Source organism: Boleophthalmus pectinirostris, unplaced genomic scaffold (assembly GCF_026225935.1).
Source record: "Boleophthalmus pectinirostris isolate CB_2022bp ecotype Guang Dong unplaced genomic scaffold, ASM2622593v1 HiC_scaffold_20, whole genome shotgun sequence".
Taxonomy (NCBI): Eukaryota; Metazoa; Chordata; class Actinopteri; order Gobiiformes; family Gobiidae; genus Boleophthalmus; species Boleophthalmus pectinirostris.
In genome coordinates this window covers 21007564-21031472 of record NW_026571153.1, presented here as the reverse complement: position 1 = coordinate 21031472, position 23909 = coordinate 21007564, and positions in this window count along the sequence as shown.

The window sequence follows — 23909 nt, the reverse complement described above, 5'->3', positions numbered from 1 at the left end:
AAGGGGAGTGACAAATAAAGATGCATGAGAGAAAGAGAAAAAAAAATCGAGAGAAACAAAGAAAGAGAGAGAGAGAGAGAGAGAGAGAGAGAGAGGGTCCATTCTTCAGACCAAGCAGGGTTCCTGGCTCCTTCCGGATCTGAGTGAGTGAGACGAAAGAGGAGAAAGAGGGAAAGAAAGAGAGGGACAGAAAGAAATTGCAATGTAAGGGGAGAGTGTGAGAAAGGGAGAGGTGGAGAGAGAGACAATGAGCAAAAAGAAAAGAGAGAGAGAAAGCGTGATAATGGGAGAGAGACGGAAGAAGAGACAGAGAGGGTGAAAGCGAGAAGGAGCGATGGAAATGAGTGACACAAGAAGTAAATGGGCTGGTGGAGTGGCCCTCTGTGCGTCGCCGTGGCAGCACACATACAAATAGAAAGAGCACTCACTTCAAAGCTGCTCGAGATGGAAGACGCACTTGAAATGAAGTATGGCAAATTACTTCATAAACTGAATCCTTAACATACTGATAAATGTTTGATGGCTTCGAGAAGTGCAACAGGAAGGACAGCCAGCAGCTAGTCTTGGCATAAACATTTAAAGGGCCCATATTACACTCTTCTCTGATCTGTGTTATAATGTTGTTTCCTCATCACAAACATGTACCTGGAGTTGTGTTTTGTTTCATTCACACATGTTTAACACACAAATCCTGTATATTTATGCTGAGTTCCATCCATTCATTTTCTTCCACTCCAGACACTTTCTCCAACTCCTCTGGGGGGACCCCAGGGTGTACCCAGACCAGCAGAGAGACATAGTCCCTCCAGCATGTCCTGGGTCTTCTCCAGGGCCTCCTTCCGGTGGAACATGCCCGGAACACTTCCCGAGGAAGGCGCCCAGGAGACATCCAGCGCAGATGCCCGAGCCACTTCAAGTGGCTCTTCTCGACGTGAAGGAGCAGTGGCTCTACTTTAAGCTCCACCCATGTGGCCAAGCTCCTCACCTTATCTCTAAGGGAGCGCCCAGACACTCTGCAGAGGAAACTCATTTCAACCACTTGTATCTGCGATCTTGTCCTTTTGGTCATTACCCAAAGCTCATGACCATAGGTGAGGGAAGGAACGTAGATTGATAAATTGAGAGCTTTACTGAGTTCTTCTCTCAAATAAAAAACACTATTCCACCTTGTGATGTTATGTGGTAATACAGGAAGTGATCCACTGTGTTTTTAAACTGCATACACCTTCACTAGAATCATTTGGATAACTTCAGCTCAGAATTGCCAATCTCTACTGAACTAAATGTAAAAGGCTGTTAACTTGAAAGCTGACACTTCATCTCATCACAAGCTGGAACAGAGCATTTTGGGCTTTGGAGATGTTACATTTACAGTTCAAATCTGTGGAGAGGCGACCTCGCTCACTAAAAGAATCCACATTTTTGTGTAGCAAAGTTTAGCAAGTATATGTTTAGCTATGAAGGCACATGTTTCTGAATATATGCAAGGAAGATAAGTTTAATGTCATACTGGTGAACATTACAGTGAAAGCGATAACATCTCCATGGAGACAAGCAAGTAAGGGACCCTTCATCTGAAAAGTTACACAGTGTTAAATCTTTTTTCACCCTTACATTCTTTGGTATCCTATCCATCTGCATGTTTCTCAAATTTTCACTTTTTAGCAGTGAAATATGAAAAGGGCAGAAACTCACACAATAGTTTATGTTCTCCAGAGAGGTCAGACAAGTGCAAGAATGTTCAATAATGGCAACTTCTACAAAGTACATTCTGCGACTGTAGATGAAATAGCAATAAAAGCAAGTATTTTATGTATGTTTTAAGTTCCACTGCTCAATAAGAAAGAATCAGCAAGCAACACCGGTGGTCTGCAATGATGTAATGATTACACTATAGAACAAAGGTTTAATTTCTATGATTCAAACTTTAATTGCAGAAATAACCCATGATATAAAAGCTAATAAGAACACCTCCAAATGGCTTTATACAGTCTCTAGTTACAATAGAAGTGCACCTGCTTCCTTTCTCCTTTTGGACGTCATCTATCTCAGAACGGCACTGTCCTCCTTTTCAACACACTCGCTTTGCTCCTGGGGATTAAACATTCCATTTCGAGAAATTAGCTGATAAAGTTTTGGAGTGCGGCGCATGGCCCTCTTTCTTGTTTTATAATAGTTTGAAATGTTTCTATTACTGTTTCATTGTTATAATTTCCGACACAGTTGCACAATAAGGAAATGTCACACTTAAAGTCATGGGAATTGAATATACGTTTTTGCAGAGGGCGGTGCAATGAATGAGGTCAACTCATTTCTCCATTGCTCTTTGGTTTGTCTCTAGCAGCAGATTTTACCTGTGAGGATGAGGAGGGGGTTTGAGAGCCTCGACCTCCACCAAGGCTTTGACATAATTGCAACTATAGTGTCCACAACAGATGATAAACGCTTTTGAAAATAAATCTATCCTATCTTGTAATTATTCTAATGTATGACCTGGCTATCAGACATCCCTGTGTTATACTTTAGTTACATTATTAAATTAAATAATGGTATATCTCTTCCAGCAATACATTTTACTATAGGGAGTTCACAAATTTGGAAAGGAAAACACAATTTATGGAAATAATTTAAATGTGTACCAGCAACCAATCAGTAGGCTTTTTTTGTTTGTTTTTGTTTTAATTGTCATTTTTGAAGGAAAGGATACCCCGCACATCAACAACAAAATAGACAAAAGAAAATACAAGACCAACGCACATACAAAGACAAAATAAAAAAAAAAAATACAACAACAACAAAAGCAACCAAGCAAACAAAAAGAAGAGACGAAATAAAATAAAAATAAAGTAAAATAAAATAAAAATAAATAAATAAAAGTAATAATAAAAACATAAATAAAATGAAATGAAATGAAATGAAACAGCAGGCTTTCTTGGTTGGGGGTCCATCACCTGCTTGTTTCTATGGAGATGTCAATGCTCTTCCTGGAATGTTCCACAGTATGACATTAGACAGATCTACCTTACAACACAATTACATTCAGTTGCAGGTGGTTTTATTGCTGAAAAATACCTAGAAAAATAGGCATTCTCACTGTGAGCAGGGTTGCCTTTCCACAGATCTGACCTGTTATTTGGTCTGGTTTTGGTGTCCATGAAGATAGAAAAGTTTAATACCACACTGCGAAACATTCCAGACAAAGCCATAACATCTCCATGGTGAAAACAATTTGACAGGACCCTCCACTAGAAAAGTTACACATTGCACCTTTAAAGGATCTCTGTCATTTTCTAGTGGCGTGTTTGCAACTCTGGTGTTTCTATGGAGATGTTATTACGTTGCCCGAAATGTTCCACAGTATGACATTCAACTTATATCAATTCAAGTAGTTCAAGTTTTCTTTCTTTCTTTTTTTTTTTAATGAAACATACCTAAAAAGGCATGCATTCCCATTGTGAGTGGGTTCAACTTTTCACAGATCTGACCTGTAACTTGGCCTGCATGTCTCCGCTGCAATAGTAATGCCATATTGTGGAACATTCCAGACATAGCAGTAACATCTCCGTGGACACAAACTGCGTCAAAACCCTCTCCTGAAATAGTAACAGTACAGCTTTAACTTTAAGTATAGATTTTTACAGTATTTAAGCACAGCATGTCTTCCATCATATCTTTGCACTGAATAAATTGAAACCACACTTTCTTTTTTTTTTTCTCTCTCCACACACTCAAATAAACAACAGAGCAGGTGAAACTCTTAATAATAATTGCAGGCTTATTTGTGTACGAAGTGACGACGGTGCGGCGTGGGTGGGGAGCCGATGGGTGCTCCGCTAAAGTCAACACCGCTCCCAGCTCTTGTCCTAGCTGTAATGGGTGCAGACAGAGCACAGGTGTAGATAAGTGTTCTTATGTGAGTGACCTATTTTTTCTCTTGATAATCACAGTGGAATACATGGTGTTCTCAGCTGGCTCCAAACACATGCAAATTACAAGTGTGCTGTTAAGACTTATTCAATCACTTATTCTCTGTTCAGGTATGTGAGAGGTTCTTTCAAGGAGATAGGGATACACATTTAAATTTAGGCTGTTGTGTTTTTGAGGTTAAAATGATAATAAGGGTGATGGCGCAAAAATGGGGGAAAGCTAAAAGTACTTGTTGACCTTGTTCGAAGTACTGGGCCTATGTTACGAAAGCTGATTTTCATTTTCTAGTATTCAAATTTGTTAAAGGTCCTCTATAACGTGACATTGACTCTTGTGAGCTTTAAGTCATGTTATAAAGATGTTACTTCCTCAGAAACATACCTGGAGTTCTGTTTTGTTTCATTCACACATGTTTGAGTAATCCTGCGTTATTAGTCTGTCTACACCTCCATACTCAAAATGCTCTGTTCCAACTTGTGATGTCATGAAGTGGTAGTTTTCAAGTTAACAGCTACCCTTTACTTTTTGTTCATTAGAGATTGGCAATTCCAGGGCTGAAATTATCCATATCCTATTGAAGGTGTATGGAGATCAGAGTCCAGCACGGGTCCATTTTTGGAGACCCTCACCCGCGCTTGTACAGCACCATACCCGCCTGTAAACCCATGGTTATATCAAAGTTAAATCTGTACCTGCCTGGACCGGTTAACATTCCACCTGTTACCCGCTGGTGCACATGATAAATCGGGGTCAGCCCATTAGTCCAACAGTCCAATAGTCCAGGAATAATCCAGCACTGAACCTATTCATTAGTGGATTATAAATATATACAGTACACGCCTCCACCACAGAGCTGATGGCCAGGACCACACCAGGACTACACCAGGACTACACCAGGACTAGACCAGGACTGAACCACGACTGAACTAGGACTAAACCAGGTCTAAACCAGGACTTAACCAGGTCTACACCAGGACTAAACCAGGACTAAACCAGTATCATTACCATAAATATATACATGCCGCAACTGCCAAGCTGGTCGCCAGGACTACACCAGGACTGGACCGGGTCTAAACCAGGACTGAACCACGCCTGGACTGGGTCTAAACCAGGACTACACCAGGACTGGACCAGGTCTAAACCAGGACTGAACCAGGACTCGACCGGGTCTAAATCAGGACTAAACCAGGACTGGACTGGGTCTAAACCAGGACTAAACGAGGACTGAACCGGGTCTAAACCAGGACTAAACGAGGACTGAACCGGGTCTAAACCAGGACTAAACCAGGAGCAGAGCCAGTGAGTCATTCACCTCCGCTGATGGTTTTATGGTATAAATATACAAAAGTCACTCTCTCAGCCTGGTCCATCGTTCCACGTAAAGACCGGGAAATGGTACTTGTTTCCAGGGCAACAGACATTCTGGACGCACGTCAAGTTACTTTCCTCCCGTTCGTCGTTCATTTGATTCACCTGATCCGCCTGTGTGTCATCACTACCCCCTGCATATCCGCCCGTAAAACTCCAGAAAGTTAAAACCCACCTGCCACTCTGATGGAAATTCCAAACACAGTAGAGCACTTCCTGTATCACCACATGACTTTACAAGGTGGGACAGGGTCTTTTCCAACAAAATTTGCCAGATTTGTGTGTTATACATGTGTGGAAGAAACAAAACACAACTCTAAGTATGTTTTTTGACGAGGAAACATTATATAATATACGTAAAAAAATAGCGTAACATGGGCTGTTTAAGTGACTACAATAAAATACACATCCTTTAGCCTCTCATTAGCAACACATTTCCATCTCCCATGAACTAGTTTCTCTCATCAGATTTACATAACGCTTCATACACTGTACTATTTGTATCTTGTTAGATGACTCAACATATGTCTCCTCTAGAAATCCAATGCTTCATCACACCCTCGGCACTTAGCGTTCGATTAGCCAACATTTAAGAAAGCGATCGAATCCAAACTTTTGCATCCTCCTCGCTGGCTGCTTACAAATCTCCAAACTTGTAAATTGGTCGACTTGGGAAAACCCTTGGCAGTACATGAGAAGCCTGTTCAAAGCCATAGCCTCCCATCGATTTGACCTGTGTGGGCCTCTACCGCGCCAACCATTAGTATATTCTCAGATGCGGCTTGTGCAAACGAGCTCCCATGGCGATTCTCCACTAAGCATACAAGATATTCACAGCTATCAATCGCCAGCATACACAGCCACTATAACCTGTCCTTGGGCATCTACACTGTTCTCCTCTGTTACCTCCATGCTTCAGTAATGGCCCCTTATTTTCCTGAGTTATTTTTACGAAGCAAATAATGTTCCAGGCATCCGCTGTATGATTCTCGTGCAATTAAATGATGAAAAGACCAACTGAGTGCTTCAAAAAGCTTTTGTAAGAGACACAAGGGCAGCCCATTAGCTTAGATGTTACTTTATTTTAGCGTGGTAATGACTGACAGGTATCTGTAGGGAATATACATTTGATATGCTGATGGGCCCACCTGTAAGTTGCTTCACTTAGGCAGCCATTTCAGCAGCCGAACTCCTACAGCGTTTAGAGCCATTACTGAGAAGATATTGTTCTTTAAGAAAGCAATGCACAATGGCAGTAAGTTTGCAGACTTACACGCAAAGAAGAGAGGGAGGGACTTTAAAGAGGACATATTATGCTTTTTGGACATTTAAAATCACAATACTGATCTTAAATGACTAAAATAAACAAATCTTCCACGTTAGAATACTGTGTTGCCCAATGGGAGCTGACGTCATCGTAAATGTCATCACAACAAAGAGTAAGCACCTCTGATCGATAGTTGGATATCATACTAGCATGTTTTTTGTTTTGTTTTGTTTTGTAATAAAATGACTATGCGATGCTGCCGAATCCTAGATGTATCACAGTTTAAGATAATAAAATTGGACAATGAAGTCAGCACACAGAAGTGGGCGTGTACCAGGGCCGTTGAGAGCTGGGGTTGTTCAGGGGTCGATATGGGGGACTTAAAAATAAGTAATTATAGTTTATTCAAATATGCTCGTGTCACCCCACATACAACTTTGAGACTGTAAATGGTGCGGGGAAGACAGTATAACATGCTTAAAGAAACCTGATTTTGCAGAATAAGTCTGCTTTAATAGTCTTTGTTGCACCATGACAGCCTTGTATTTTTCAGGATTAGTTGTGTAAGCATGATTCATCAGCCGGTTTCACTTCGTGGAAACTGTCTGACCTCGCAGCATTAGGATTTGTTTGCTCGACGGTAGGCGGGTATTTATTTTTATTTAAACCAGTCGCTGCTATTTGGTCGTGACGTATGTAATGTCGTTCCCCTTGATAAAATTCAACAAACATTCTCTTTGTTCCAGCTTTAAATCCTCGATCTCGGAAATCATTGCACAGAATGTATGGCTTCGTCTACATCCATCTCGACCACTTTGTTTACTGTTGTGCTGTACTACCAAGGAACCCAGACAGGTGCTTGAGTTTGACATCATGGCTTTACAGCTCTTTGCTGATTGGCCGGTGCGCGGTCTACAACTTCCGGGGTTCATGCTAATGGTGTATCAATCTGAATCAAATCTATATCTATGTCTATGTCTACATCTACGTCTACGTCTACGTCTATGTCTATGTCTATGTCTACATCTATGTCTATTTCTAAATCAAATTTGAAACTAAATCAAATGTATGTCAATGAAAAACCCTTAGCTATATGAATAAATAATGACGACTGGTACTTAAATTACTCTACATCAAGAAAGGCACTCACCCCTTCACCAGACTGTAACACCGAGGACTGAACATCCCTAAAACTCACTTGTGTTTATGCATTTTGTAGTGTGTGATCTTATGTTGTAGCTCAGTTCTTGTGCATGCCCAAATCTAATCAAATCTGCAAGAATCCAATTAGGTTGTACCATCAGAGTCTAAAAAAAAAATCAAACCAATATATTTATTTCAACAGTGGCGCATGACTTTCCAACGTATCAAACGGTAAACAGGCTTGATTAGGGTTTGCAAAAAGAGATTTATTTTGGGACTTGAACTTTACCGTGCATCTTGTTTCAGAAAACGGCATTAATATTTTACTAATGAGAAGCTGAGTATAGTTGAGACCTTGTAAGAATAGCAGTGAGAGGAATATATTTTATTTTTATTATCATTTTCAATAATAATGAATCATAGTACGTTTTTTGTAGTGCTTTTCCAGACTGTCATGGTCGATTTTGAATTTTGTGCATTATTTATTCACTGCTTTGTCGGTATAGGTAAAATGGTGTTGTAGCCACAGATGGGTGAAGTGTCTTGCCAAATTACACAACAGGGCAACAGTAGGTAAGATGGTAAAGCATTTGTCCAGAGCGTTGGTAGAGCAAAAGTTGACAGTTTGAATCCTGCTCTCGATATAAACATTGGTCAGACCCACTAATCCACAGCTTGGCAGTGCAATTCCAGCTCCCACAGATGAATGCTGTGGTTGGGTTCTTGGGCAAGACACTTAACCCACCTCGCCCTCTTGTCTGTGTGCACTGGTGTATGAGTGAGCGTCTGCGCGAACGTGTAAGTGATTCCTTGATGTAAAGACCTTTGAGCAGCTTGAAGGTGGAAAAGTGCTGTATAAAAATGTGACAATTCACTGTCAAGTTACATGTCAGATCTATGGAGAGGCGAGTCCACTCACTGTAAGAATGCAAGTTTTTAAGTCAATAAAAACCATGTTATTCAGTAAATGCAAGACGGATATATGTTTAATGTCATACCGGGACATCACAGACAAAGGAACAACATCTCCATGGTGACAAACAAATAGCGAACCCTCTATCAGAAAAGTTATACAGTGCACCTTAACATTTTTAGTCAATTTCATTTGGGAAATTTTAATATCTTATGCTATTTTATAATTTATGGTGTAATAATGTTTCCCCATCAAAAACATGGAGTTGTCTTTTGTTTCATTGACACATTTAACAAACAATTTAGGCTGAGTTCTTCTCTCAAACAGAAAACAATTGTGATGTCATTTTTAAACTCTATACATCTTCAATAGAATTTGGTTAATTTCAGTCCTGGAACTGCCAGTCTCCACTGAACAAAAGCTGAAACTGAAGCTGTTAACTTGAAAACTACCACTTCATGACATCACAAGGTTGAACAGAGCTTTTTGTACTTCAGAGATGTAGACACACTAATAATAAAGAGATACTCAAACAGGTGTGAGTGAAACAAAACACAACTCCAGGTCTGTTTCTGAGGAGGTAACGACATTATAACATGACTTAACACTCACAACTTTGTGTAATATAGGACCTTGTAACCCTTTTTCTTGAATTCCTGTATCTTCTACCACACCAAAACACCGCATATTTGTCAGATACACACAATTCTATTCACATCCAGGCCCTCAGATGTTCATCGGCGGCTCTCCCCTGCCCACTTTCAAAGCAGTTGGCATCCGTCAGTGCTCTAACAATGCGCCTTGGCTCCGAGAAGCCATTTGCAACTATTTCAGCCACGCTAACAGAAAGAGAAGAGGGAAGAAGAAAAACATGCGTCTGCTGATTTGACTTTCTTTCAGTTGTGAGACGGAGCATCTGCAGGGCCTTTTGGAGGAAGCAGAGACAAACACAGCTCCGCACAGTGCCAGCAGGTCTGAGAGAAAGCCATCACTCTGAGACATGGCTTTCTTTGTATCGCGCACCAGACGCCACCAAAAGACAATACTCTCCACTGCAGTATTTTTCTATTGAATTACTGTCTCTTTTGTTAAGCCGATTGTACATACCACAGTTTTTTGTCTTCTTTGGTAAAATGACTAGATTTAGAGTTGGATTTATGCAAACTTTATTGATCCACAAGGGAAATTATTTGGACACAGTAGCTCACACATGACAGTATATTATAACAACAAACAGCGCAGAAGACTGGGGGGGGCACAGAATTGGACCCTGGTCATGTTACTGTTTAATGGAGCAGGGCCAATGTGAGGCTTATTGCTCCAGGCCCCCAAATTTCTGTCAACAGGCCTAATAACAAAAAGCAAAAAAAAAAAAAAAAAACTTATTTCTTGTTTTATTTATTTGTAAAGGGACAGTATATATTAATAAACATTAAAAATGTAAATATGTAAAGATTATAGCCAGCGTGGCTAATTTCCATCTTCAGTCCCTCGGCAGGTTGATGTAAAATCATCTACAGGACAAAGGAAAGTACAGCAACAATCACACAAAAGTTCACTGTACACACAACACACTCACTATACACACAACACACTCACTGTACACACAACACACTCACTACACACAAAACACACTCACTATACACACAACACAACACACTCACTGTACACACAACACACTCACTATACACACAACACACTCACTATACACACAACACACTCACTGTACACACAACACACTCACTATACACACAACACTCACTATACACACAACACACTCACTGTACACACAACACACTCACTATACACACAACACACACTCACACAACACACTCACTGTAACACAACACACTCACTGTACACACAACACACTCACACACACACACACTCACACAGTACACACAACACACTCACTGTACACACAACACACTCACTGTACACACAACACACTCACTATACACACAACACACTCACTATACATACAATTAATTCAGTAAATTCAAAGGCAAGAGTTTAAGAATTAAACCAAGAGTTAAACCATAAATAAACAAATAAATAAAATAAAAAGAATAAATTCAAAATAAGTAGCAAAAAACTGGTGTCAAATAAAGCAAAATTATATAAATGTATATGTGCAAGTAAAAATCTAATAGAGAAATATAAATATATCTCAGCTATACAAGAGAGATGAAATCATGATTGACAGGGAGATTATTAACCCGGAAGAAGATTTAGATTCTTTGATTCTCTCTCTTGCCACACAGTTTTTAGATATAGGTAAAAGTATAGATAGGTAAAGAAGATCTTTTTTAGACTCTCTACAGTATTGCCAATGTTTAAAAGTACTGACACTTTGCAGTGACATTGTGCTGGGTTGTTCTACGTGTATCTCTTATGAGGGAATTTAGTAGTTACTATGGAGATACAATGCACACATTAGCAAACACTGACAAAAAATGAAAATTATGAAAATAACACATTTCAACCAGAAGTGAATTTCTTGGTTGAGGTTCAGTTAAAACACAAAAAAACATAATATCCCATATGAAAGATTATATTGCAAGTCAGAAGTTTTATTTTATTTATTTTTTTTAAAGCAAACAACTCAATATTCTAATTTGCATGTTCTCAAGATAATAAATTCACTCATGAATCATCAATATCACCCATCTCTTTTGCTGTCCTGTCTATTATAATAAACGTTTGCAATGTGCAGTCAATGTACATTTTCCTCTTGCGTGACATTTCCAGCTCTACTTCTCGTAAACCCAATCAACTAACATCTTGATCTTAGCTGCTCCAACACTCGTCCTTTTAGTCATTAACATGCTAGCAACAGCTTTTAAAAGCAGCTCTTATTAGCAATGCTAATGTGACCCCCAAGTGATTTTCGAGGAATCTCTCGACAAACCCACCTGTGTTTTTATCCACCCAACCCGTCCTCCCCAATTTCTACACAAAGAGCTGCTATGCTAATGTGCACCTTTGGGAGAGGTGGCACCCACAGACACCTCTGAACCCTGCTCCTTTTAGATAATCAGCATGGTGATTGTCATGAAATGTGAGCAAACTTCACACAGCTTAAAGTTCCCAAACTAAAACTTCGGGGAATAGTGGCAAAAGTTTCAGCAAAGGTAAAGTTGGTGTTGCTATGCCGAAACTCATCACGCCCACGAAACATCAATTTATTTAAAAATGTCTTTCTCATTTAATTTGGGGTGTGATAATAAAAGTAGTTATTCCCTGTGATTCCCAATAGGATGAGTGCATGTTTTATTTTGCTTTGCTGCTTATCACCAAAAACTAATCATGGTGCAGCCAGATAAGAATAACAAGACTTCTACATGCTTTTTATGACACTTGCTTTGGTGTCTTTATGCACCAAATTACCAAATTTAAAGTAGCATTAATATATAGGCTTATGTAATATATATATATGTGTGTGTGTGTGTGCGTGTGTGTGTGTGTGTGTGTGTTGTGTGTGTGTGTGTGTGTGTGTGTGTGTGTATACATATACATATATAATTTTTTCCCCAGGATTGAAAGCTTCAAATGGTTCGTCAGAAAAAGCCAGAAAAAAAACAAACAAACATGCATTTGGGATCTCTGTGTGATTATTTGTTATCATTATGACATTTTTCAGTCGATCGAACTGACATGATTGTGAGTCTCATGGGACTTGATGTTCCAGAGGAGCAAAAATAGAATAAATCTTGAACAACTTCAAGCCTATGAAAAGAAGATATATTGTGAGAACGACCATGACTAAAAGAGACATAAAAGCTCTATATTTGACTTATAGATCATCACATTTTTCACAATAAACAATACATTTTTTTCTACTTGTTTTTTACAAATGTATTTTTACAGATGCTTACCATGAAAACTTCTACTCAAGTACATAATAGGATACTTGCATGACTATGAGAGTACTGCTGGTTTCAGATTACATCACAACATTCTATAGACCAGTGATATTTTATACAGATGGGACAGCTTATATTAACATTTTAAAAATGCAGATAATTGTTGTAAAACAGTGAGTTTTTGGTTGTAGCCTATAATATATATTTTCAGGTATGTTATTTGTGAATAAGCTGGAATGAATATTGTTCAAATGCAGATTTTTGTAATCCACTGAGCTCTTGGGTCTAGTCAATAATAGAAATGATCAGGTTCAGCATGTGTGAATTTACCTTTTGGCTATTTCAACGCAACGTACAATTCTATCAATAGGAAAAACTGACCCTTACCCCCATCTAGTTTGACATCATCACATTCTACAACCTGAAAACCACCAATAAAAGCACGTGTAGGCCTTATTACCCTGAGTCCTTGTCCTCTGGTGAACTCCAAATATTCATTTTCACACTGGCCCATTTATCTCCATCTGTCACGATCCCACACCCCAACAGCCTTTTGAGCATCTAAACACACACACAATCCCTGCCTATCTTTACTATAAACACGCCTAACTATGGAAATACACGGGCAGAGGTTAGCGATGGACCCTTGCCAAGTGAAATAGGCAGTATACAGTGCTTAAGCGTGATGGATCGGTGGCACTGGCCTGGCATAATAGTCCAGTAGAGTGGACCACAGCCTTGTTGAAAGCGCGGGCTTATAGATCATGATAGAACGGACACGCTGCTAATACAGAACCTCCACACTGCTACACTGCATCCAGCCCCGGCATCCACAAATGTGATGGATTAAGACAAACAGGTTATTTATGGAGCCAGCCACGCTTCAGGAGCTCTGGTCTGTGCGTGCCCACACATCTGTTTGCTGAAGGGGAGAGAGAGAGGAGGCGAGAGAGGGAAAAAAGAGAGGACCAGACTGGACCAGACCGCTGAGTTCTAAAAGTTGGTGAAGTTAAAAAAAAAAGGAGCTTTACTTGATTTTTTGTGTGAAAAACAGAGTTACTTCATTTAAAAGAGTTTTCAGCGGTCCAAACCTTTTCCTTGCTTTCTTAACGCATATTAACATTTCAAACTCGATTTCAAAACTAAGGAATAGACTCTGATACCACAATTAAAAACATTCTTCATTTAGACAATAGAATGTGATTTTCAACATTAAATCATAGTACTTTCTTTTATATTTCCATGTAGTATTATATCTTTGTAATCCCTCAGTCATCCAGGCAGGCTCCAGAGTGGTCCATGGGCGTATACTGTTGTATTTTGCGGACTATAAGGCGCACCGGATTATAAGGCGCAATATCACTAATGTTGAATTCTGTCGTCTATTTTCGTACATAAGGAGCACCAGATTATAAGGCGCATTAAGCGAAACAAACGAATGACAATTGAGACTAATCCCTTAACCCAGGCATCCACGATCCATTGGCAGATCGTGGCGTAATTCGCCCGGCGTTGCCTCCCTGTCATCAGTGTTGGGAAGGTTACTTTTAAAATGTAATCCCCTACAGATTACAGATTACACACCCCAAAATGTAGTTTGTAACGTAATCCATTAAATTACTTAAAGTGAGTAACGTAATCTGATTACTTTGGATTACTTGATATTGTCATGTTTTTTTTAAACGACATGAATGTAGCAACCACATCCTGAAAATTCTTGTTTGTTGTCTTCAAATTGTCTGAGCCCAAGTCTCCATGAATAAGCAACTGTTTGCTGTAGAGAAACAAAGACCACGATATCTTAATATAAGAGGTTTTGTCTGTTAAAAGACAGAAACAAGATCAGCCTTTCCTTCACCAGATTAAAAAATATTATTGATAGAGAAATAATTTTTTATATGAGATCACCTTAAATTATGTCAACCTACTGTTAAGTGTCATGTTGTTTAGACCTGGTTTAGTCCTGGTTTTTAGACCTGGTTTACTCCTGATTTTAGACCTGGTCTTTAGTTCTGGTTTAGTCGTGGTTTAGTCCTAGTTTAAACCTGGTTCAGTCCTGCTTTAGTCCTGGTTTAGTCCTGGATTAGTTCTGGTTTAGTCCTGGTGTTAGTTCTGGTTTAGAGGCGCAACATGGTCCACACGCGGCGCACGAGACGTCGGTGTCCGCGCAGTAACTACGGAAGGAGACGTGGTCCGCGGGTTCTCAGGTTGATGACGATGATGAAGGTGTGTGTTTGTGTGTGTTTGTGTGTGTTTGTGTGCACGTCCACTCATGTGGCAGGTCACTATAGGACAGTAGTGCAGATATTATGAGTCTATGCAGGTTGTTTTCACCAGTGCCAGTAGCTCCTGTTTCACATTTAAGTTGTAGGCGATTTTATATTTGTTTTTTTTATATATATATATCTCACATCGGGAGAAGAATTTCCAAGACACAAATGCGTTTTTACCAATGCACTGCTGCTTCCACTGTGTGACTGACACCGCCAACTTTAACATGACGTTTACATCGGTCTTATTGCGCGCGTTCTGTGTGGGTTTCCGGCAATGAGTGAAATTACCGAAATAAAAAAATAAATAAATGCGAGGTAGCACAAAATGTGAAAACAGGAAAATACCGCCTTGTAATCCACTTATTTCAGCAAAGTAACTGTAATCCAATTACCACTCATTGAAACAGTAACTGTAACTGAATACAGTTACTCATAATTTGTACTCTGATTACGTAACGGCGGTACATGTAATCTGTTACTCCCCAACACTGCCTGTCATGTTGAATGTTTATTATGAATGTCAATGTGGGTGGATAATTTAAGTTTGGATGTTTATTTCCTATGAGAAGGACTCAAATAAACATAGAGTAATAATGTGTTTCAAACCACATGGCTCATTTACATAAACTATAAACACTGAAAAAAACAGTTCACTCCTTGTGCCCTGATGTGGTCAACTTCTCTCGGACTAAAGGATAGGACTCAGTGGAATATGAGTGTTCTTTCTGTGACAGAGGATGTGCTGATGGTGAGTCTGTTCTGTGTTTCTATCGCGTTGGAGACGGTTCATGTGAAACTTTTCAGAGATTATATATGCAGGTCATAAGCATAGACCTGAATGGACCTATAGGATATTCTCTGTCCGACGCAGAACTATACTTCGCCCTTTGCTTTGACAATCCATCAAGAGGTGAGGCTTCGTAGTTTACCAAAGTCTTACTAAAACATTTTGTCAGACTTTTGAGTGCCATGTACCACATAAAATTGATCCGAGGTCAGTAAGCACAACCAGAATTAATACAAAAGGCACACCGGATTATAAGGCGCACTGTAGATTTTTGAGAAAATTTAAGGATTTTAAGTGTGCCTTATAGTCTGAAAAATACAGTAGTCTATGTGCTCTTTTACTTGTTCTGACACAGCCCAAGATCATTCTAAAGCTTCAGGAAAGGTTCATTTCTGTTATGTGACTTTTTAGTACCATTACCTGCTGAAATTAGTATCTAGCTTTGATATTAGTTTTAGTAGAACCCTACAACCCTAGTAACACATTCCAGTATCTTAATTATTCACATCCACGAGTTTATAAGCAATTTCACTTTTAGAGGATGGAGTAGAGTTTTGCAGTCACAGTAAGGCTAAATAACAATTAGCATGCTAACAGCGCACCATCAGTACGTCTTGTTTCGCCAATGATCAAAATATAGTGTAATTCAATGTAGACAGCACACAGCAGTCTCATTATGACCTCGAACAGCTTGTTGTGTAGTTTTGAGTATCTGTACAGAGGCAAGACAAAATGTATGCAACTGTATACAAATCGGATACAGCCAACTTCAGTTGTGCTTTATGTTTTTATAATTTAAGCTGACTGCAAAAAATAAAATAAAAAATAAGAACAGGGTAAAGTATGACTTACTTAATAGTCATTGGGTTTCTGTTTAGGCTCGCTGACCAATTCTACCAGAAAAAAAACAAAAAACATTTCAGCACAAAGTAATCTTGATTTTTAGTAATAACTTTTTACTGAATCATTTCTCTTATTACAGCTCTAAATTACATGGAAAGGAACTTAATAGAAAAGTACAAAAACATCTAAAATTCCACTTTTCAAGTGTCCATTTATTCTCAATTGAATTATTTTGCAAAATCATCCTTTGATTTTTTCAAATGTTGTTAAATGGTGTTTTGTAACTATTTAAATTTTGAAAAGTGTTAATTGGGCTTGAAGAACGGGCTCACAACAGAAAGGCTACATGAGAGCATCCTTGAGTGAGTTTTTTTTCTTTACCGTGGACATTTTGTGTTAGCATCCCTGGCACTAAGCTCAAAGGATTCAGTGACCATTGTGTAATTAAAAGGCTGGCATTTTACCCCCATTGGCATTTGTAAAAGTCAAATAGTAATTAATCCGGAGATGTAACTTAAGGTGAAGGCTCCTACTGAAAGAATACAAATAGCTGGCCTCGGAACAATTAGAAAAGATTTCAGGTATTATGTGTTAGCCAAGACCAAAGAGGCCGCTGACGCATTAAAATACTTGATTAATTATTTGCATAGGGTCTACCTTTTAACACTTCTGAAAAACTGTCCTTTCAAAGTCAGCTAGGCATGTATCCCTTTCACTTTACTCAGTTATCTTTCATTACAATCATTTTAGTAACCAATATTTAATCTAAAGGAAGGATGTTTATTCAAGTTACTGCCCGAAAATGTACCATCACAACAGTAGAGCGCACATCTCCATCAAGGAATCTCTATGTTCATGGGTCTGCCTGGTAAACTATTAGGGCTGGGTATCATTAAGAAGTTGCCGATACGATACATACCTCGATACATAGGCCACAATACAATGCATATCTCGACACAGTGCACTTTGATTCGATATGATATATTTCAAAACGATTCAATACGGTTCAGTAAAAAATAAAGGCTACATCATGGCTGTGATACTAAAAGTCTTTGTTAAACCACTTATTGTGCAAAGTTTAAATGAAAAACACCCATTTTACTCATCAAAAAAGTGAAAATGTCAAATGTGTTGCATAAACAAGTTTCCTTCCTCTAAACAAGCAACAAAACTGTAGCGTTGTAACAAAATAATTTCGTAAAATATACCAAAAAATACTCTTGGCGACATATCGATACAGCAGCCCACGATATCGATACTGTATCGTCACATTAAATGATACAATATATTGCTATTTCGATATTTTTGCACACCCCTATAAACTATCATGTGGTTGTGGGTTCAATCCTCAGCAGACTCTTACAGTATCTTTACAAAGGGAGTCTGTATCTTTTACAACAGCCGTTTTAAATAGGTGAGGCGCGGTTTTCAAGAGCCACTAAATTAACAGTCCACATCTGTACACATCTGCAGCAGTATTGATATTGGTAATTGTGCGTGTGTGTATTAGCTGTAAAATGATGTCCCCATTCTGACAACCTGCTCTTAGTTTGGAGCGTCACATTTTTTGTCTTGTATACGCCGCATGAACTGTGTCTTCTCACGTACGTTGCATGGGCTGCACCTTCCCCCTGTGCAGCCTAGGCTCGCCTCTAAATCAGAACTAAAACCAGGATTAAATCCGGACTGAACCAGGACTAAAATCAGGACTCAAACCAGGTCTAAACCAGGTCTAAACCATGACTAAACCAGAATTAAACCAAAACTAAAATCAGGACTAAAATCAAGTCTAAACCAGGACTAAAATCAGGACTAAACCAGGACTAAACCAGACCTAAACCATCACTAAACCCGAACTAAAACAGGACTAAAATTAGGATTAAAACCAAGACTAAATGCAGGACTAAACCAGAACTAAAACTAGGACTAAACCAGGACTAAGATCCAGACTAAAACCAAGTCTAAACCAGGACTAAAATCATTACTAAACCAGGACTAAAATCAGGATTAAAACCAGGTCTAAACCAGGACTAAATCAGGACTAAACCAGGACTAAAACCAGGAGTAAACAAGAACTAAAACTAGGACTAAACCAAGACTAAAATCAGGACTAAAACCAGGTCTAAACCAGTCTAAACCAGGACTAAAAGGAAACCAGGACTAAACCAAAACTAAAATCAGGACTAAAACCAGGTCTAAACCAGGATTTAATCAGATTATGAGATTTTGAGAACTATTAAAGTGCCAGATCTAGTCATTTTAATGAATTGTGCTGATTTTTGGACGAGCTACTGAATCAATTCATTTAATCTTTTGTATATTTATATTTTTATTTGCTCGAAACCCAGTCTTTAACCTAAAAAGTGTTATACATTACCATGACCATCTAGCCATTTTTCAGGGAGTCTCGGCTTGTCCATATTAACGTATTTACACATACATCTGACATCATGACAAGAGCCTCTTCCCTCTCGCCCCGCCCTCCCCTTCCTCCAAAATTGAGAAATCGGAAGTACCAAATTAATCCAAATATCCAAAGATGTTAACTTTCCTCCTTTTTCCTGCCAAAAGATAGAGAATAAGCTGCAATCAACGATGGGCAGGAAAAAAAAACTAATCAGATTGGTTTGATTCCATGTTGCTCTCACGCTATTTAAACAAACAGAAACACAGGGGTTCAAAGCCAGCCCCCAGACTCATTTACACTAATGAGAGTGCATTAATATGTCACGCTGATGAGCCAAATGGAAGGGTTACGCTTCCGATTGTCCCTGTGCCAAAACCAGAGCTTTTCATGCAAAACCCGCCCGATTCACTGCCTCTAATCTTCGACGAAAGATCTAAGTTCATTTGTGTCACATTTGACGCACATTAGACAATCCAGCATGGCGCTACTTGATTTAGAAATTGGAATTGCCTTGCTAAGCACACACAACACCTCGCCACCTTTCTCATTACGTCGGCATAAAATCACATAGAAGCATAAAAAACTATAAAGAACTATTTTTGCAGCTTTCCCCAAGTCCCAGGTTTGATTAAAAGTGAGGCGCCATAACTAATACGCCCGTGCACACTTTTCAATGGCATTACGTTTGAAGTGACGAGGAAAATCTCCAGTTCGGTTTTCCAATCTCTCTCGCACGGTAAACCTTTTTTGTTTTCCAATAATTTCCACACCAGAGGAAGGTAGGCTGAAGTCTAATCTCATAAGCGGCTTAATGCAGATACTGTGACTTCATTACAACCACTGCTGTTTGTAAACTGCTCTCCTGAAAACCGACGGTTGCTAGGGTTGGCTGAAAGAAGGCGACGATGAGGAAAGGAGAAGGGTTGGAGAAAAAGGGCTTTATTTTTATAGACAAAACGATGTGTGAGGGCCCCGGCGTACTCCATAGGGCCCCTGCTGTATTAAAAAGTTTGACCAGGTCCCGTAATAAAAACCTTTGGCTCCCACTGTGCAATTAAGTGGCGGCTGAAACTATTGATTTGATCTTTTGTTTTGTCCGTCCACCCACCTGTTACAGCGCTCTCGGTGGAATTATCAGCAGCCACAAGCGGTGCTGGCTAAGGCTGCACAAAACGCTCTACTTACTTGGACAGGGGGAGAGCAGACAGCCAATATATGTATCTAAATTGAGTGTTTTGTATCTTCTGTTTCTTAAAGGTGTCAGCTTGAGTTCTAAGATGTTTGCGTGGTAATCCAAATGAATAGTGGAGGTGACAAAAGGTCTAAATAAAGCAACTATTTTGACAATTTTCTCACAGTTTTAGTTGGTGTTTGAAACTTATGGAAATGCGTATATTGTCTTGTCCTTGAGCAAGATCCTTCAGCCACCTTACCTGTTTATGATGGTTGTATATGGGTGAGTGACTGGTCGTCGGAGGGGCATTAAAACGCCCTATAATGCACAAAATTGTCTCTTGTGAGCTTTATGTTGCATAATAATGGTGGTACCTCATTGAAAAGGTACCTGGAGTTATGTTCTGTTTCATTCACACAAGTTTGAGTATTCCTTTGTTATTAGTCTGTCTGCATCTCCAAAGTTCAAAATGCTCTGTTCCACCTTGTGATGGCATGAAGTGATACTTTCCAAATTAGCCGCTACTTCTTACCTTTTGTTCAGTAGAGATGGGCAGCTCCACGGCTGAAATTATCCAAATGATTGAGGTGATGAAGGTGTATAGCGGGGATCTCCAACCTTTTGCATCCGGTGATCTACTTTTACAAAATGAAAATGACGGGGAGTTACTCATTTTAGTGGTCGCAAGGCATTGATTCAATATAAGAGGGCGAGCTTTAGATGTTGTACAGTTAGATGCCTATAAATCTAGTGCTGTCAACAATTTAACAAAATTGAGAGATTAATTACTTATGAGCTGTAATTAATTAATCTAATTAATCTCTTTTTTAATTTCACCTTAAAAATTTAAATGAGCCTTCAACTTGAGGTATTTTCATTTGAATTCATTATTACATTATTTTCTGACCATCATTAATGTTTGTATATAAGTATCACCATTATTACTATTACTAATCTGCATAAGTAAACTCAACTTTACAACATATAAACAATAAACACTTCAGATCCACATCAGCCCATTTGAGATTATAATGTGTTTAATGCAGCTTTGCACAAGTCTCACAGAAACAAATCTTAAAACCGCATGGCTAATTTGCATAACCTGCTGAAAAAAAAAAACGCTTTTGTGCTCTGATGCGGTTCAGCTTCTTCTAAAGGACACGACTCAGTGGGATATAGATGTTCTCTCTGTGACAGAGGGATGTTGATGCTGAAGGTGAGTCTGTTCTGTGTCTGTGTGTGATGTTTTCAGAGATCAGATGTGTGCAGATTTATCGCAAATGCAGGCGAGAACGGGAATGAAAATTAGGCTACAATTCTTTGCGGGAGCAGGACTGCACAGTGTGGGACTGTGTCCTAACAACACATAAAACAGATTTTATAATAAGGCAGCTCGCATACGGAAACAGTAAAGTTAGAGATTAAAAATAAGATTAAAAAACATAACGCGCTAAATATGACTGTAATTAATTAATCGCAATTAATGCAATAATTTGACACCCCTATATAAAACATAAATCATTATCCATTTATTAGTGCACAAAGTTCAAAATAGCACATTTACAATGGTAATTAATCAAATTTGAGTTATTCAGTACAATATGTATAAATCAGAAATCCCTTGACAAACTATTTGTAAGGGGGTGGAGAGCTACTGGTAGTTCCCGAGCTACAGGTTCAAAACCCCTGTGTATAGGGTTTAGTGGGGCACTGCTTATATTGCCCCATGACATCTCATGGTGGAATGGAGTGCTTTCTGTTTGAGAGAAAAATGTAGCCTAAATACATAAGGTTTGGGGTTTAAACGTGTGAATGAAACAAAACAAAACTCCAGGTATGTTTTTAATGAGGAAACAACATTATAACATACTGTAGATCAGAATATAGCATAATATGGACCCTTTAAGTAACTAGAAAGAAAATCTGTAAATCCAAGGTATTACTGTATATTTTACCTGAAAAGTTAACTTTGAGTACTTCTATTCAGGATATAAAATTAAACTAATCTAACTGAAGAACCATTTTATTGAACTCTAACTAATCATAGCCAGAACATTTTTTAATTTAATAGCTTGCACAGACAGGCAGATGTTCACATTCATTATAAGCTGATGTATTAAAATAGTTGGACAAACAGAACAGGGTGATTTAGTGTTTAAAATTTAACACGACGAGATGCGTATGCATCGCTGAGTAATACACCACTATCTCTTCTCTGCTCCTGTTTTGTTTCCGAAAGTCCAAAAGCATGACCCAGCAGGCTTTTTTTATTCTCTACAAATTACATCTGCTAAACAAACTGCTGTAGTACAAATTGCATGGCTGGGTATAAAATATGTAAGTGTCTGCAAAATCATCATAAGACAGTGTCTGCAGCTGCACTTTTGGCGTCAGCTGTCTGTTTCGCTGTTTCATTAAAGGGCCAGCATTACAGCATTTTTTGATCTATGTTATAATTTTGTTTCGTCATCACAAACATACCTGGATTGTGTTTTGTTTCATTCATGTTTAAGACACAAATCCTGCATGTTTTAGCTGTGTTTGTCTTTCAAACATACACCTTCACGCCCTGGAATTTTCAATCTTAATATGCAAATCTAATGCTTCATGACATCGCAAGGTGGAACAGAGCATTTTGAGTTTTGGAGATGTAGACAGGCTAATAATGCAGGCTTATTCAAACATGTGTGAATGAAAGAAAACACAACTCCGGATATGTTTTTGATGAGGTGACAACATTCAAATAAGACTTTAAAGCTCACAAGAGTCAGTTTTGCGTAATATGGGCCTTTATCTCCCAGTGCCAATTTAATCAAGTCCGCACCCACTGGCAGAGACCTTATGAAAAGAGCAGATTGACAGCACTACACCAATCACCAGCATTTTAATTTGTCCCAAAAGGGCAAAGGTCATCATTTAGACAAATTTAACCGCAGTTCTGATGGGCCTCCCACAAGCACCAGGCAGCAGGCCCACTAAAACATGATATAAGGAGATTCTGAGATACATAATTGAACAGTTTGCACCCTGCTTGATAGCTGGAAATGTGCTTCGTTAATCAACTCCCACTGAGTTATGAAGGCTTGAGGAGGGGAGGTTTACAGCAATGGCCAAACATAATGAAATAGACTGGGATGCTCTTGAGCCAACCGATGAGAAACATGGTGGAGGTTAAAATTACTATCCATATTACACACTGTTGAAACTTCACTAATCAATTCTGCATGCGCTACAAACTTTTCCTTTGATTTCACGCGGTAGTCTGTGATGTGCAGTATTAATTGCATGAATATTTTACCCCGTTAAAGCGATCTTGGATCAAACTACGACTTAATAAATTGTGTTTTGTGTACAAGAATGTGAGCTCCTTGTCCAAGGCAGCCAATTAAAACCAGATCATGTAGTACATTTGGCGAGCTAGCCAGGAGAGAACTTTCACAGGAGGATGTCTTGACTCTTAGAAGGTCTTTTGATTCCTTTCCTGCAAATGGATCTTTTTTTTTTTTTTCTCGAGCGCTGGCACTTATAGATTGATATGAAGTCAGCAGAATGTCTGAGCTGGCTGCTGGAGCGAGAGCATATATTTCAGTTGGCTGCCGGTGCACACTTGCTTTCTCACAGCGACATTATGAAAAGTGAAGGTGCGCCGTTGCCAAGTGTTAATAGAGGTCAGAGCCAGAACAAACAACATATAAAAGATTCTTAAACAAGAGCGCTAACACTCGGAAAGGGAAATAAAGCCATTTGTTTCAACTGCTCAATGTACTTAAAAAGAAGGAAATTGTATTTGCTGTGAGCTAGAGACCTTTTTTTCTTTTAGACAAACATGATTTAATTTTGTTCACAGAAATGAATAGCCAGATGTATGCATGTGTTTTTACTGAGTGGATAGAAATTTTATGGCCCTATGCTCACTTTGTTTAGCGAAGGAAAATCATTCA